The sequence below is a fragment of the Cryptomeria japonica genome, unplaced genomic scaffold (assembly GCF_030272615.1).
Source record: "Cryptomeria japonica unplaced genomic scaffold, Sugi_1.0 HiC_scaffold_228, whole genome shotgun sequence".
Lineage (NCBI taxonomy): Eukaryota > Viridiplantae > Streptophyta > Pinopsida > Cupressales > Cupressaceae > Cryptomeria > Cryptomeria japonica.
Genome location: NW_026729050.1, coordinates 23,267 through 34,253, shown reverse-complemented (window position 1 = coordinate 34,253; position 10,987 = coordinate 23,267). Strand labels below are relative to the sequence as shown.

Below are 10,987 nucleotides of genomic sequence, written 5' to 3'. Positions count from 1 at the left end.
GCACTGGCCGAGGTGCACACCGATTTCACCTGGGTGCGCGCGCAGCACCTCGGGCGCACCGGGGTGCGCGCACAACGCCCGGGTTGCACCGTGGCCTGTGTGCTCGGGGCGCCTCGGGTGCGCGCTCGGTGTCGCCCCCGCGCGCGCGGTAGTGCGGGCAGCGCACCCCGGCCCGGCCCGGCCCCGACGAGAACGCAAACGGGCAAAAGGTTTATTCAAATAGCATTGCGACGCCCGGCGAAAAACTAAAAAAGGGTGCAACACCGGGACTTCCCGGGAGGTCACCCATCCCAGTACTACTCCGGCCCAAGCGCGCTTAACTGCGGAGTTCTGATGGGATCCGGTGCACTAACGCTGGTATGATCGCACCCGTTATGAGCTTGTCGCAGTGTGTACTTAGCAAACCGCGACCCACGTGCGAATCCACCCCGGCCACCCACCCCCGTCGAGGTGCACACCCTCCCTCGCGAAGTGCGCCCCGTTCGCCAAGTGTGAGCCCTGCCCGGGTGCGCGCACCTTGCTAGGGCGTCGGGTGTGCACCCGGCCCGGCCTACGTGCGTGCACCTGGACGGGGCGTCGTGTGCGTGCAGTGTCCCGTCTGCAACGCGGTGCCCACACACCACCTCGGGCGCAACGACCTGCGCTCACATGTGGGCCGAGTGCACCTTGGTGCATGTTCGGGGCGCCTCGGGTGCACGCTCGATCTTGCCCCGGTGCACCAAGGCGCTCGGTTTGCCCCGGGTGCGCACTTGGTGCAAGGTGGGCACCCAAAATAGGGATCAAGCACCAAAACACAAGTTTCGGGATGCAAAATGGGACCCAAGGACCACAAATGCGTTCCAAGACCCATGATGGGTCCACGAGAACAAAAATGTGTTCCGAGACTTAATAAACAAATATTGGGTTTTAGGAGAAGAAACATGCTCTGATGCCCAAAACGAGAATCGACCCCGAAAAGGCCACAGGCCAAAAGTGGGATGCGAGACAAAAAAAAATGGGACCCGAGGACCAAAATTGGGTTCCCAGGTCGAAGACAGGGCAACCGGACAAGAAACGACCTCTAAGGCTCGAAATGAGTCCCGACGACTAAAACTTGACAAGAAGCACCCATCAGGCACCCAACTCGACACCCATGGGATGCCGACCCACCCGGGCTTCCACCTAGCACACCTTGGCACCCACCCACCCTCGCACCCAACCTCGCACCCAACTTAGCACCTTTGAACCCACATTGGCACTCACCCTGACCCTGGCACCTTGGAACCCACATTGGCACTCACCTTGACCCTGGCACCCACCTTTGCACTCACCTTGGGACCCACCCTGGCTCCCACCTCGGCACCCACCCAGACACCCACCTTGGTTCCTTGGCACCCACCTTGGATCCTTGGCACCCACCCCGACACCCACCTTGGCACGCAACTTGGCTACTTGCCACCCACCTTGGCTCCTTGACGCCCACCCCGACAACCACCCCGTGACCTACCCTGGCTAGGGTTGGTGCACACCCACCCTGGTGCCCACCTTGGCACCCACCCCATGACCCACCTTGGCACGCACCTTAGTACCCACCCCGTTACCCACCCTAGGACCCACCCCGTGACCCACCTTGGCCAGGGTGGGTGCCTTGGTGCGCACAACTTGCCTGGGCTGCACACCAGGGCGGGCTCAAGATGGCACCCGCGTTCCGTTTTTTTCACTATCTTTCAAAACGGAAATTTTAAAATCTCGTTTTTTTTTTTTTTTTGCCTTTTCTGGAAATTAGTGAAGGCAGCGCATCAAAGGTGCGCAATGCTGGTGCGAACCCGGGAGCGCTCCGATGTGTGCTCCAAGGTGCGGCGTGCACGAAGTCCGAGCCCGGCTTGCCCCGGGTGCGCACCTCGCGTGCACCTTCGCCGGGGTGAGCACCTTGGCTGGGTTGCGCGCCCTGGTGCGCACCAAGGAGCGCTCTGAAGTGTGCTCCAAGGTGCGGCGTGCACGAAGTCGGAGCTCGGTTTGCCCCGGGTGTGCACCTCGGGTGCGCACCTCGCGTGCACCTTCGCTGCGGTGGGCACCTTGGCTGGGTTGCGCGCCTTGGTGGGCACCATGCAGTGCACGAAGTCGGAGCCCGGTTTGCCCCGGGCGCGCACCTCCGCCAGGGTGGGCACCTTGGTGCGCACAACTTGCCTGGGCTGCGCACCAGGAAGGGCTCAAGATGGCACCCGCGTTCCGTTTTTTTCACTATCTTTCAGAACGGAAATTTTAAAATATCGTTTTTTTTTGCCTTTTCTGGAAATTAGTGAAGGCAGCGCATCAAAGGTGCGCAACGCTGGTGCGAACCTGGGAGCGCTCCGATGTGTGCTCCAAGGTGCGGCGTGCACGAAGTCGGAGCCCGGTTTGCCCCGGGTGCGCCCTGGTGGGCACCATGGTGCGCACCAAGGAGCGCTCCGAAGTGTGCTCCAAGGTGCGGCCTGCACGAAGTCGGAGCCCGGTTTGCCCCGGGCGTGCACCGCGGGTGGGCACCTTGGTGCGCATGCCTTGCCTGGGCTGCGCACCAGGGCGGGCTCAAGATGGCACCCGCGTTCCGTTTTTTTCACTATCTTTCAAAACGGAAATTTTAAAATCTCATTTTTTTTTGCCTTTTCTGGAAATTAGTGAAGGCAGCGCATCAAAGGTGCGCACCTCGCTGCCCACCACGGTGCGCAACGCCGGTGGGCACCCGGGAGTGCTTCGAAGTGTGCTCCAAGGTGCTGCGTGCACGTTGTCGGAGCCCGGTTTGCCCCGGGTGCGCACCTCGCGTGCACCTTCGTCGGGGTGGGCACCTTGGCTGGGTTTGCCCCGGCTGCGCTCCGAAGCGGGGTTATTGGAGCGCCGCCTCTTTTTTTGTCGGAGCGTTTGGTGGGGTTTCTCGCATTGGCTCTTCCCAGGCCCGGTTGCCACCCTGGCGCGCACGAAGTCGGAAGTAGGGTTAATTGCCCGGGTGCGCACCTTTGCCAGGGTGGGCACCTTACCTGGGCTGTGCACCCGGGCGGGCTCAAGATGGCACCCGCGTTCCGTTTTTTTCACTATCTTTCAAAACGGAAATTTTAAAATCTCCTCTTTTTTTTGCCTTTTCTGGAAATTAGTGAAGGCAGCGCATCAAAGGTGCGCACCTCGCTGCCCACCTTGGTGTGCTCTGAGGTGCGCACCCGGGAGCGCTACGAAGTGTGCTCCAAGGTGCGGCGTGCACGTTGTCGGAGCCCGGTTTGCCCCGGGTGCGCACCTCGCCTGCACCTTGGCCGGGGTGGGCACCCTGGCTGGGTTTGCCCAGGGTGCGCTCCGAAGCGGGGTTACTGGAGCGCCCCCTCTTTTTTTGTCAGAGCGTTTGGTGGGGTTTCTCGCATTGGCTCTTCCCAGGCCCGGTTGTTGGGTGCGCTCCCACCCTGGCGCGCGCGAAGTTGGAAGTTGGGTTAATTGCCCGGGCGCGCACCTTCGCCAGGGTGGGCACCTTGGTGCGCACACCTTGGCTGGGCTGCGCACCAGGGCGGGCTCAAGATGGCACCAGCATTCCCTTTTTCTCACTATCTTTCAAAACGGAAATTTTAAAATCTCGTTTTCTTTTGCCTTTTATGGAAATTAGTGAAGGCATCGCATCAAAGGTGCGCACCTCGCTGCCCACCTTGGTGTGCTCCGAGGTGCCCACCACGGTGCGCTCCGAGGTGCCCACCACGGTGCGCAACGCCGGTGCGAACCCGGGAGCGCCCCGATGTGTGCTCCAAGGTGCGGCGTGCACGAAGCCGGACCCCGGTTTGCCCCGGGTGCGCACCTCGCGTGCACCTTGGTGCGCACACCTTGGCTGGGTTGCGCGGCCTGGTGGGCACCATGGTGCGCACCAAGGAGCGCTCCGAAGTGTGCTCCAAGGTGCGGCGTGCACGAAGTCCTAGCCCGGTTTGCCCCGGGTGCGCACCTTCGCCGCGGTGGGCACCATGGCGTGCACGAAGTCGGAGCCCGGTTTGCCCCGGGTGCGCACCTCGCGTGCACCTTCGCCGGGGTGGGCACCTCGGCTGGGTTGCGCGCCCTGGTGCGCACCAAGGAGCGCTCCGAAGTGTGCTCCAAGGTGCGGCGTGCACGAAGTCGGAGCCCGGTTTGCCCCGGGTGCGCACCTTCGCCGCGGTGGGCACCCTGGTGCGCACCATGGCGTGCACGAAGTCGGAGCCCGGTTTGCCCCGGGTGCGCACCTCGCGTGCACCTTCGGCGGGGTTGCGCGCCCTGGTGCGCACCAAGGAGCGCTCCGAAGTGTGCTCCAAGGTGCGGCGTGCACGAAGTCGGAGCCCGGTTTGCCCCGGGTGCGCACCTCGCGTGCACCTTCGGCGGGGTTGCGCGCCCTGGTGGGCACCATGGTGCGCACCAAGGAGCGCTCCGAAGTGTGCTCCAAGGTGCGGCGTGCACGAAGTCGGAGCCCGGTTTGCCCCGGGTGCGCACCTCGCGTGCACCTTCGCCGCGGTGGGCACCATGGCGTGCACGAAGTCGGAGCCCGGTTTGCCCCGGGTGCGCACCTCGCGTGCACCTTCGCCGGGGTGGGCACCTCGGCTGGGTTGCGCGCCCTGGTGCGCACCAAGGAGCGCTCCGAAGTGTGCTCCAAGGTGCGGCGTGCACGAAGTCGGAGCCCGGTTTGCCCCGGGTGCGCACCTCGCGTGCACCTTCGCCGCGGTGGGCACCATGGCGTGCACGAAGTCGGAGCCCGGTTTGCCCCGGGTGCGCACCCCGCGTGCACCTTCGCCGGGGTGGGCACCTCGGCTGGGTTGCGCGCCCTGGTGCGCACCAAGGAGCGCTCCGAAGTGTGCTCCAAGGTGCGGCGTGCACGAAGTCGGAGCCCGGTTTGCCCCGGGTGCGCACCTCGCGTGCACCTTCGCCGCGGTGGGCACCTTGGCTGGGTTGGGCACCATTGAGCGCTCCGAAGTGTGCTCCAAGGTGCGCACCATGGCCCTCCAAGGTGCGCAGCATGGCGTGCACGAAGTCGGAGCCCGGTTTGCCCCGGGTGCGCACCTCGCGTGCACCTTCGCCAGGGTGGGCACCTCGGTGCGCACACCTTCTCAATGTTTTCTTGCCTTTTCTGGAAATTGGTGAAGGCAGCGCATCAAAGGTGCGCACCTCGGTGTGCTCCGAGGTGCGAACCCGAGAGCGCTCCGAGGTGCCCACGAAGTCGAAAGTCGGGTTAATTGCATTGTTTTCCCCGGGTGCGCTCCGAGGTGCGCAACATCGGTGCGCACCAAGGAGGGCTCCGAAGTGTGCTCCAAGGTGCGCACGATTCGGAGCTCGGTTTGCCCGGGGTGCGCACACCTTGGCTGGGTTGCGCACCCTTTGTGCGCTCCAAGGTGCGCACGAAGTCGGAGCTCGGTTTGCCCCGGGTGCGCACCTTCGCCAGGGTGCGCACCTTGATGCGCACGCCTTGGCTGGGCTGCGCACCTTGGTGGGCGCCATGGTGCGCACCTTTCGTGCGCTCCAAGGTGCGCACGAAGTCGGAGCTCGGTTTGCCCCGGGTGCGCACCTTGGTGGGCGCCATGGTGCACTCCGAGGTGCCCAAGATTGGTGCGCAACAAGGAGCGCTCCGAAGTGCGCTCCAAGGTGCGCAGGTGCGCGCGAAGTCGAAAGTTGGGTTAATTGTCCGGTTTGCCTCGGGTGCGCACCTTGCGTGCACCTTCGCCAGGGTGGGCGCCTTGGTGCGCACACCTTGGCTGGGCTGCGCACCCGGGCGCGCACACCTTGGCACCCGCGTTTCCTTCATTTTAAATTTTTTTTTTTTACAATCTCTCAAGTGGGAAATTCTATAATCTCAACTTTTTTTGCCTTTTCAGGAAACTTTTGAATGGAGCGCATCATTGGTGCGCTCCGAAGTGTGCTCCAAGGTGCGCACCTCTGGTGTGCTCCAAAGCTCTCTCCAGCTGCGTGCACCTGCCCCGGCCGCGCACCCGGCCCCGCCCAGCTTCGCTCACCTGTCCCGGGCGTCTGGTGCGGAACCTTAGAGTAAGAAACATCACCGTGCACCTTGGCCAACGTGCGCGACTCGACCAAGCGCGCACTGGCCGAGGTGCACACCGATTTCACCTGGGTGCGCGCGCAGCACCTCGGGCGCACCGGGGTGCGCGCACAACGCCCGGGTTGCACCGTGGCCTGTGTGCTCGGGGCGCCTCGGGTGCGCGCTCGGTGTCGCCCCCGCGCGCGCGGTAGTGCGGGCAGCGCACCCCGGCCCGGCCCGGCCCCGACGAGAACGCAAACGGGCAAAAGGTTTATTCAAATAGCATTGCGACGCCCGGCGAAAAACTAAAAAAGGGTGCAACACCGGGACTTCCCGGGAGGTCACCCATCCCAGTACTACTCCGGCCCAAGCGCGCTTAACTGCGGAGTTCTGATGGGATCCGGTGCACTAACGCTGGTATGATCGCACCCGTTATGAGCTTGTCGCAGTGTGTACTTAGCAAACCGCGACCCACGTGCGAATCCACCCCGGCCACCCACCCCCGTCGAGGTGCACACCCTCCCTCGCGAAGTGCGCCCCGTTCGCCAAGTGTGAGCCCTGCCCGGGTGCGCGCACCTTGCTAGGGCGTCGGGTGTGCACCCGGCCCGGCCTACGTGCGTGCACCTGGACGGGGCGTCGTGTGCGTGCAGTGTCCCGTCTGCAACGCGGTGCCCACACACCACCTCGGGCGCAACGACCTGCGCTCACATGTGGGCCGAGTGCACCTTGGTGCATGTTCGGGGCGCCTCGGGTGCACGCTCGATCTTGCCCCGGTGCACCAAGGCGCTCGGTTTGCCCCGGGTGCGCACTTGGTGCAAGGTGGGCACCCAAAATAGGGATCAAGCACCAAAACACAAGTTTCGGGATGCAAAATGGGACCCAAGGACCACAAATGCGTTCCAAGACCCATGATGGGTCCACGAGAACAAAAATGTGTTCCGAGACTTAATAAACAAATATTGGGTTTTAGGAGAAGAAACATGCTCTGATGCCCAAAACGAGAATCGACCCCGAAAAGGCCACAGGCCAAAAGTGGGATGCGAGACAAAAAAAAATGGGACCCGAGGACCAAAATTGGGTTCCCAGGTCGAAGACAGGGCAACCGGACAAGAAACGACCTCTAAGGCTCGAAATGAGTCCCGACGACTAAAACTTGACAAGAAGCACCCATCAGGCACCCAACTCGACACCCATGGGATGCCGACCCACCCGGGCTTCCACCTAGCACACCTTGGCACCCACCCACCCTCGCACCCAACCTCGCACCCAACTTAGCACCTTTGAACCCACATTGGCACTCACCCTGACCCTGGCACCTTGGAACCCACATTGGCACTCACCTTGACCCTGGCACCCACCTTTGCACTCACCTTGGGACCCACCCTGGCTCCCACCTCGGCACCCACCCAGACACCCACCTTGGTTCCTTGGCACCCACCTTGGATCCTTGGCACCCACCCCGACACCCACCTTGGCACGCAACTTGGCTACTTGCCACCCACCTTGGCTCCTTGACGCCCACCCCGACAACCACCCCGTGACCTACCCTGGCTAGGGTTGGTGCACACCCACCCTGGTGCCCACCTTGGCACCCACCCCATGACCCACCTTGGCACGCACCTTAGTACCCACCCCGTTACCCACCCTAGGACCCACCCCGTGACCCACCTTGGCCAGGGTGGGTGCACCCACCCTGGTGCCCACCTTGGCACCCACCCATCCTAGCACCCAGCCTGTGACCGGGCTTGGAACCCAACCTTGCACCCGTCTTGGCCAGTGTGGGTGCGCACCCATCCTGGCACCCACGTTGTGACACACCCTTTAACCCACGCACCCTAGCAGCCACGTTGGCACCCACCTTGGAACACAACCTAGCAACTTGGCACCCACCCCGTGACCCACCTTGGCATCCACCATAGCAGTCGCCCACTTGGCACCCACCTTGGAACCCAAGTTGGCACCCACCTCGGCACCCACCTTGACACTTGTGGACCCACCTTGCCACTCACCCTAGCATCGACCCATCCTAGCACCCACCCTGGCACCTTTGCACCCTAGCACTCACCCATCCTAGCACCTAACCTGTGACCCACCTTGACACTCACCCTCGCACCCACCTTGGAACCCAACCTAGCACCCACCCACCCTGACACCAACCCTAGCACCTACCCACCCTTGCACCCACCCTGTGACCCATCTTGGCACCCACCCATCCTACCACTCAACCTATCACCCACCTTCTCACCCACCTTGGCATCCACCTTAGCACCCACCCACACTGGCACCTTGGCACCCACCTCGGGCAAGGTGGGTGCACACCCACCCTGACACCCAATTTAGAACCAACCGAGCATGTTACCCACCTTGGCACCCACATTGCAGCCCACCCTAGTACCCACCCTATGACCCACATTGGCATCCACACCCTAGCACCCAGGCACCTCGACACCCGCCTTGACACGCACCCTAGCACTAAACCTGTGACCCACCTTGGAACTCACCCTAGAACCCACCCACCCTGTGAACCACCTTGGCATCCACCTTAGCACCCACCCACCTTGGCACCCACTCTAGCACTCACCCATCCTAACACCCAACTTGTTACCCACCTTGGCACCCGCCCTCGCGTCCACCTTGAAACCCACCCTAGCACCCACCCACGCAGGAGCCCACCTTGGCACCCAACCTAACACCCACGCATCCTGGCACCCAACTTGTGACCCAACTTGTGACCCACCTTGGAACCCACCCTAGTACCCACCTTTGAACCCACTATATCACCAACCCACCTTGGCACCCACCCTATGACCCTCTTTGGAATCCACCCTAGCACGCACCCACCCTGGCACCCACCATGGAGCGCACCCTAGCACCCACCCACCTCGGCACGCACCTCAACACCCACCTTGGTGTGCGCACTGCGCCAACCTCTCAAAGACCCTATGTGGTGCGCTCCAAAGTGTACACCTTTGGTGCGCTCCAAGGTGCGCACCTTTGGTGCACACCGAGGTGCACACCAAAGTGTGCACCGAGGTGAGCACCAAAGTGCACTCCAAGGTGCACACCAAGGCGTGCACCTTTGGTGCGGTCAATGCAAACGAATTCGGAAGTTGGGGTCGATGTCCTAATCGCTGCTGCAGACTACACGTATGAGAATCGGACAAATAGCTTTATATAGGGGAGGTGTTGCGTTTGATGGGTCGACTCCCCTGGTTGTGTGCACTGCACCAACTTCAAAGACCCTGTCTTGTTTAAGAAGTCAAAAGTTGGGGTGGATGTCCTAATCATTGCTGCAGTCTACGCATGTATGAGAATCAGACAAATAGCTTATATAGGGGAGGTGTTGCATTCGGTGGGTTGACTCCCCTGGTTGTGCGCACTGCGCCAACCTCAAAGACCCCGCATAGCAGAAGAAGTCGGAAGTCGGATTTTGGTGAGCACCAAGGCGTGCACCTTTGGTGCGGTCAACGCAGACGAATTCAGAAGTTGGGGTGGATGTCCTAATCGTTGTTGCAGGCTACACATGTATGAGAATCAGACAAATAGCTTATATAGGGGAGGTGTTGGGTTTGATGGGTCAACTCCCTTGGTTGTGCGCATTACGCCAACCTCAAAGACCTTGTTTTCGTTAAGAAGTCAAAAGTTGGGGTCAATGTCCTAATGGCTCCTGTAGGCTACACATGTATGAGAATCGGACAAATAGCTTATATAGGGGAGGTGTTGGGTTTGATGGGTCGACTCCCCTGGTTGTGCGCATTACGTCAACCTCAAAGACCTTGTTTTCGTTAAGAAGTCAAAAGTTGGGGTCGATGTCCTAATTGCTCCTGTAGACTACACATGTATGAGAATCAGACAAATAGCTTATATAGGGGAGGTGTTGGGTTTGATGGGTTGACTCCCCTAGTTGTTCGCATTACACCAACCTCAAAGACCTTGTTTTCGTTTAGAAGCCGAAAGTTGGGGTCGATGTCCTAATTGCTCCTGCAGGCTACGCATGTATGAGAATCAGACAAATAGCTTATATAGGGGAGGTGTTGGGTTTGATGGGTCGACTCCCCTGGTTGTGCGCATTGCGCCAACCTCAAAGACCCTGCATTGCGGATGAAGTCGAAAGTCAGAGTTTGGTGTGCTACAAGGTGTGGTCGAAGGTGCTCACCTAGGTGTGCACCTTTGGAGCGCAGGAAAAGTGCCCTCCAAAAGTGCGCACCTTTGGAGTGCACAAAAGTGCCCTCCAAAAGTGCGCACCTTTGGAGCGCACAAAAGTGCCCTCCAAAAAGTGCCCTCCAAAAGTGCGCACCTTTGGAGCGCACAAAAGTGCCCTCCAAAAAGTGCCCTCCAAAAGTGCGCACCTTTGGAGTGCAGAAAAGTGCCCTCCAAAAAGTGCCCTCCAAAAGTGTGCACCTTTGGAGTGCACAAAAGTGCCCTCCAAAAGTGCGCACCTTTGGAGCGCAGAAAAGTGCCCTCCAAAAAGTGCCCTCCAAAAGTGCGCACCTTTGGAGCGCAGAAAAGTGCCCTCCAAAAAGTGCCCTCCAAAAGTGCGCACCTTTGGAGCGCAGAAAAGTGCCCTCCAAAAAGTGCCCTCCAAAAGTGCACACCTTTGGAGCGCAGAAAAGTGCCCTCCAAAAAGTGCCCTCCAAAAGTGCGCACCTTTGGAGCGCACAAAAGTGCCCTCCAAAAAGTGCCCTCCAAAAGTGCGCACCTTTGGAGCGCACAAAAGTGCCCTCCAAAAGTGCGCACCTTTGGAGCGCACAAAAGTGCCCTCCAAAAGTGCGCACTTTTGGTGCGCACCAAGGCGCTGGTTCGGTCGTTGCAGGCGAGTTCGGAAGTTGGGGTCGATGTCCTGAGCGGAGGTGCAAACTACACAGGTGTCGGAATCGGACAAATAGCTTATATAGGGGAGGTGTATGCTTCGATGGGTCGACTCCCCAGGTTGAGCGCACCGCGCCAACCTCAAAGACCCTACGGTATGGATGAAGTCGGAAGTTGGGTCCGATGACCGATTCGATTAGTAGG

General features: G+C 60.8%; 2 non-coding genes across 2 annotated transcripts; both read right to left on the bottom strand.

Annotated features, from left to right (window-relative positions):
* Positions 1-252: 252 nt before the first annotated feature.
* Positions 253-371, bottom strand: LOC131868999 (5S ribosomal RNA). The gene has a single exon (XR_009367396.1). It is a non-coding gene; the product is annotated as a 5S ribosomal RNA (ribosomal RNA).
* Positions 372-6,286: 5,915 nt separating this feature from the next.
* On the bottom strand, positions 6,287-6,405 carry LOC131868988 (5S ribosomal RNA). The gene has a single exon (XR_009367385.1). It is a non-coding gene; the product is annotated as a 5S ribosomal RNA (ribosomal RNA).
* Positions 6,406-10,987: the final 4,582 nt, after the last annotated feature.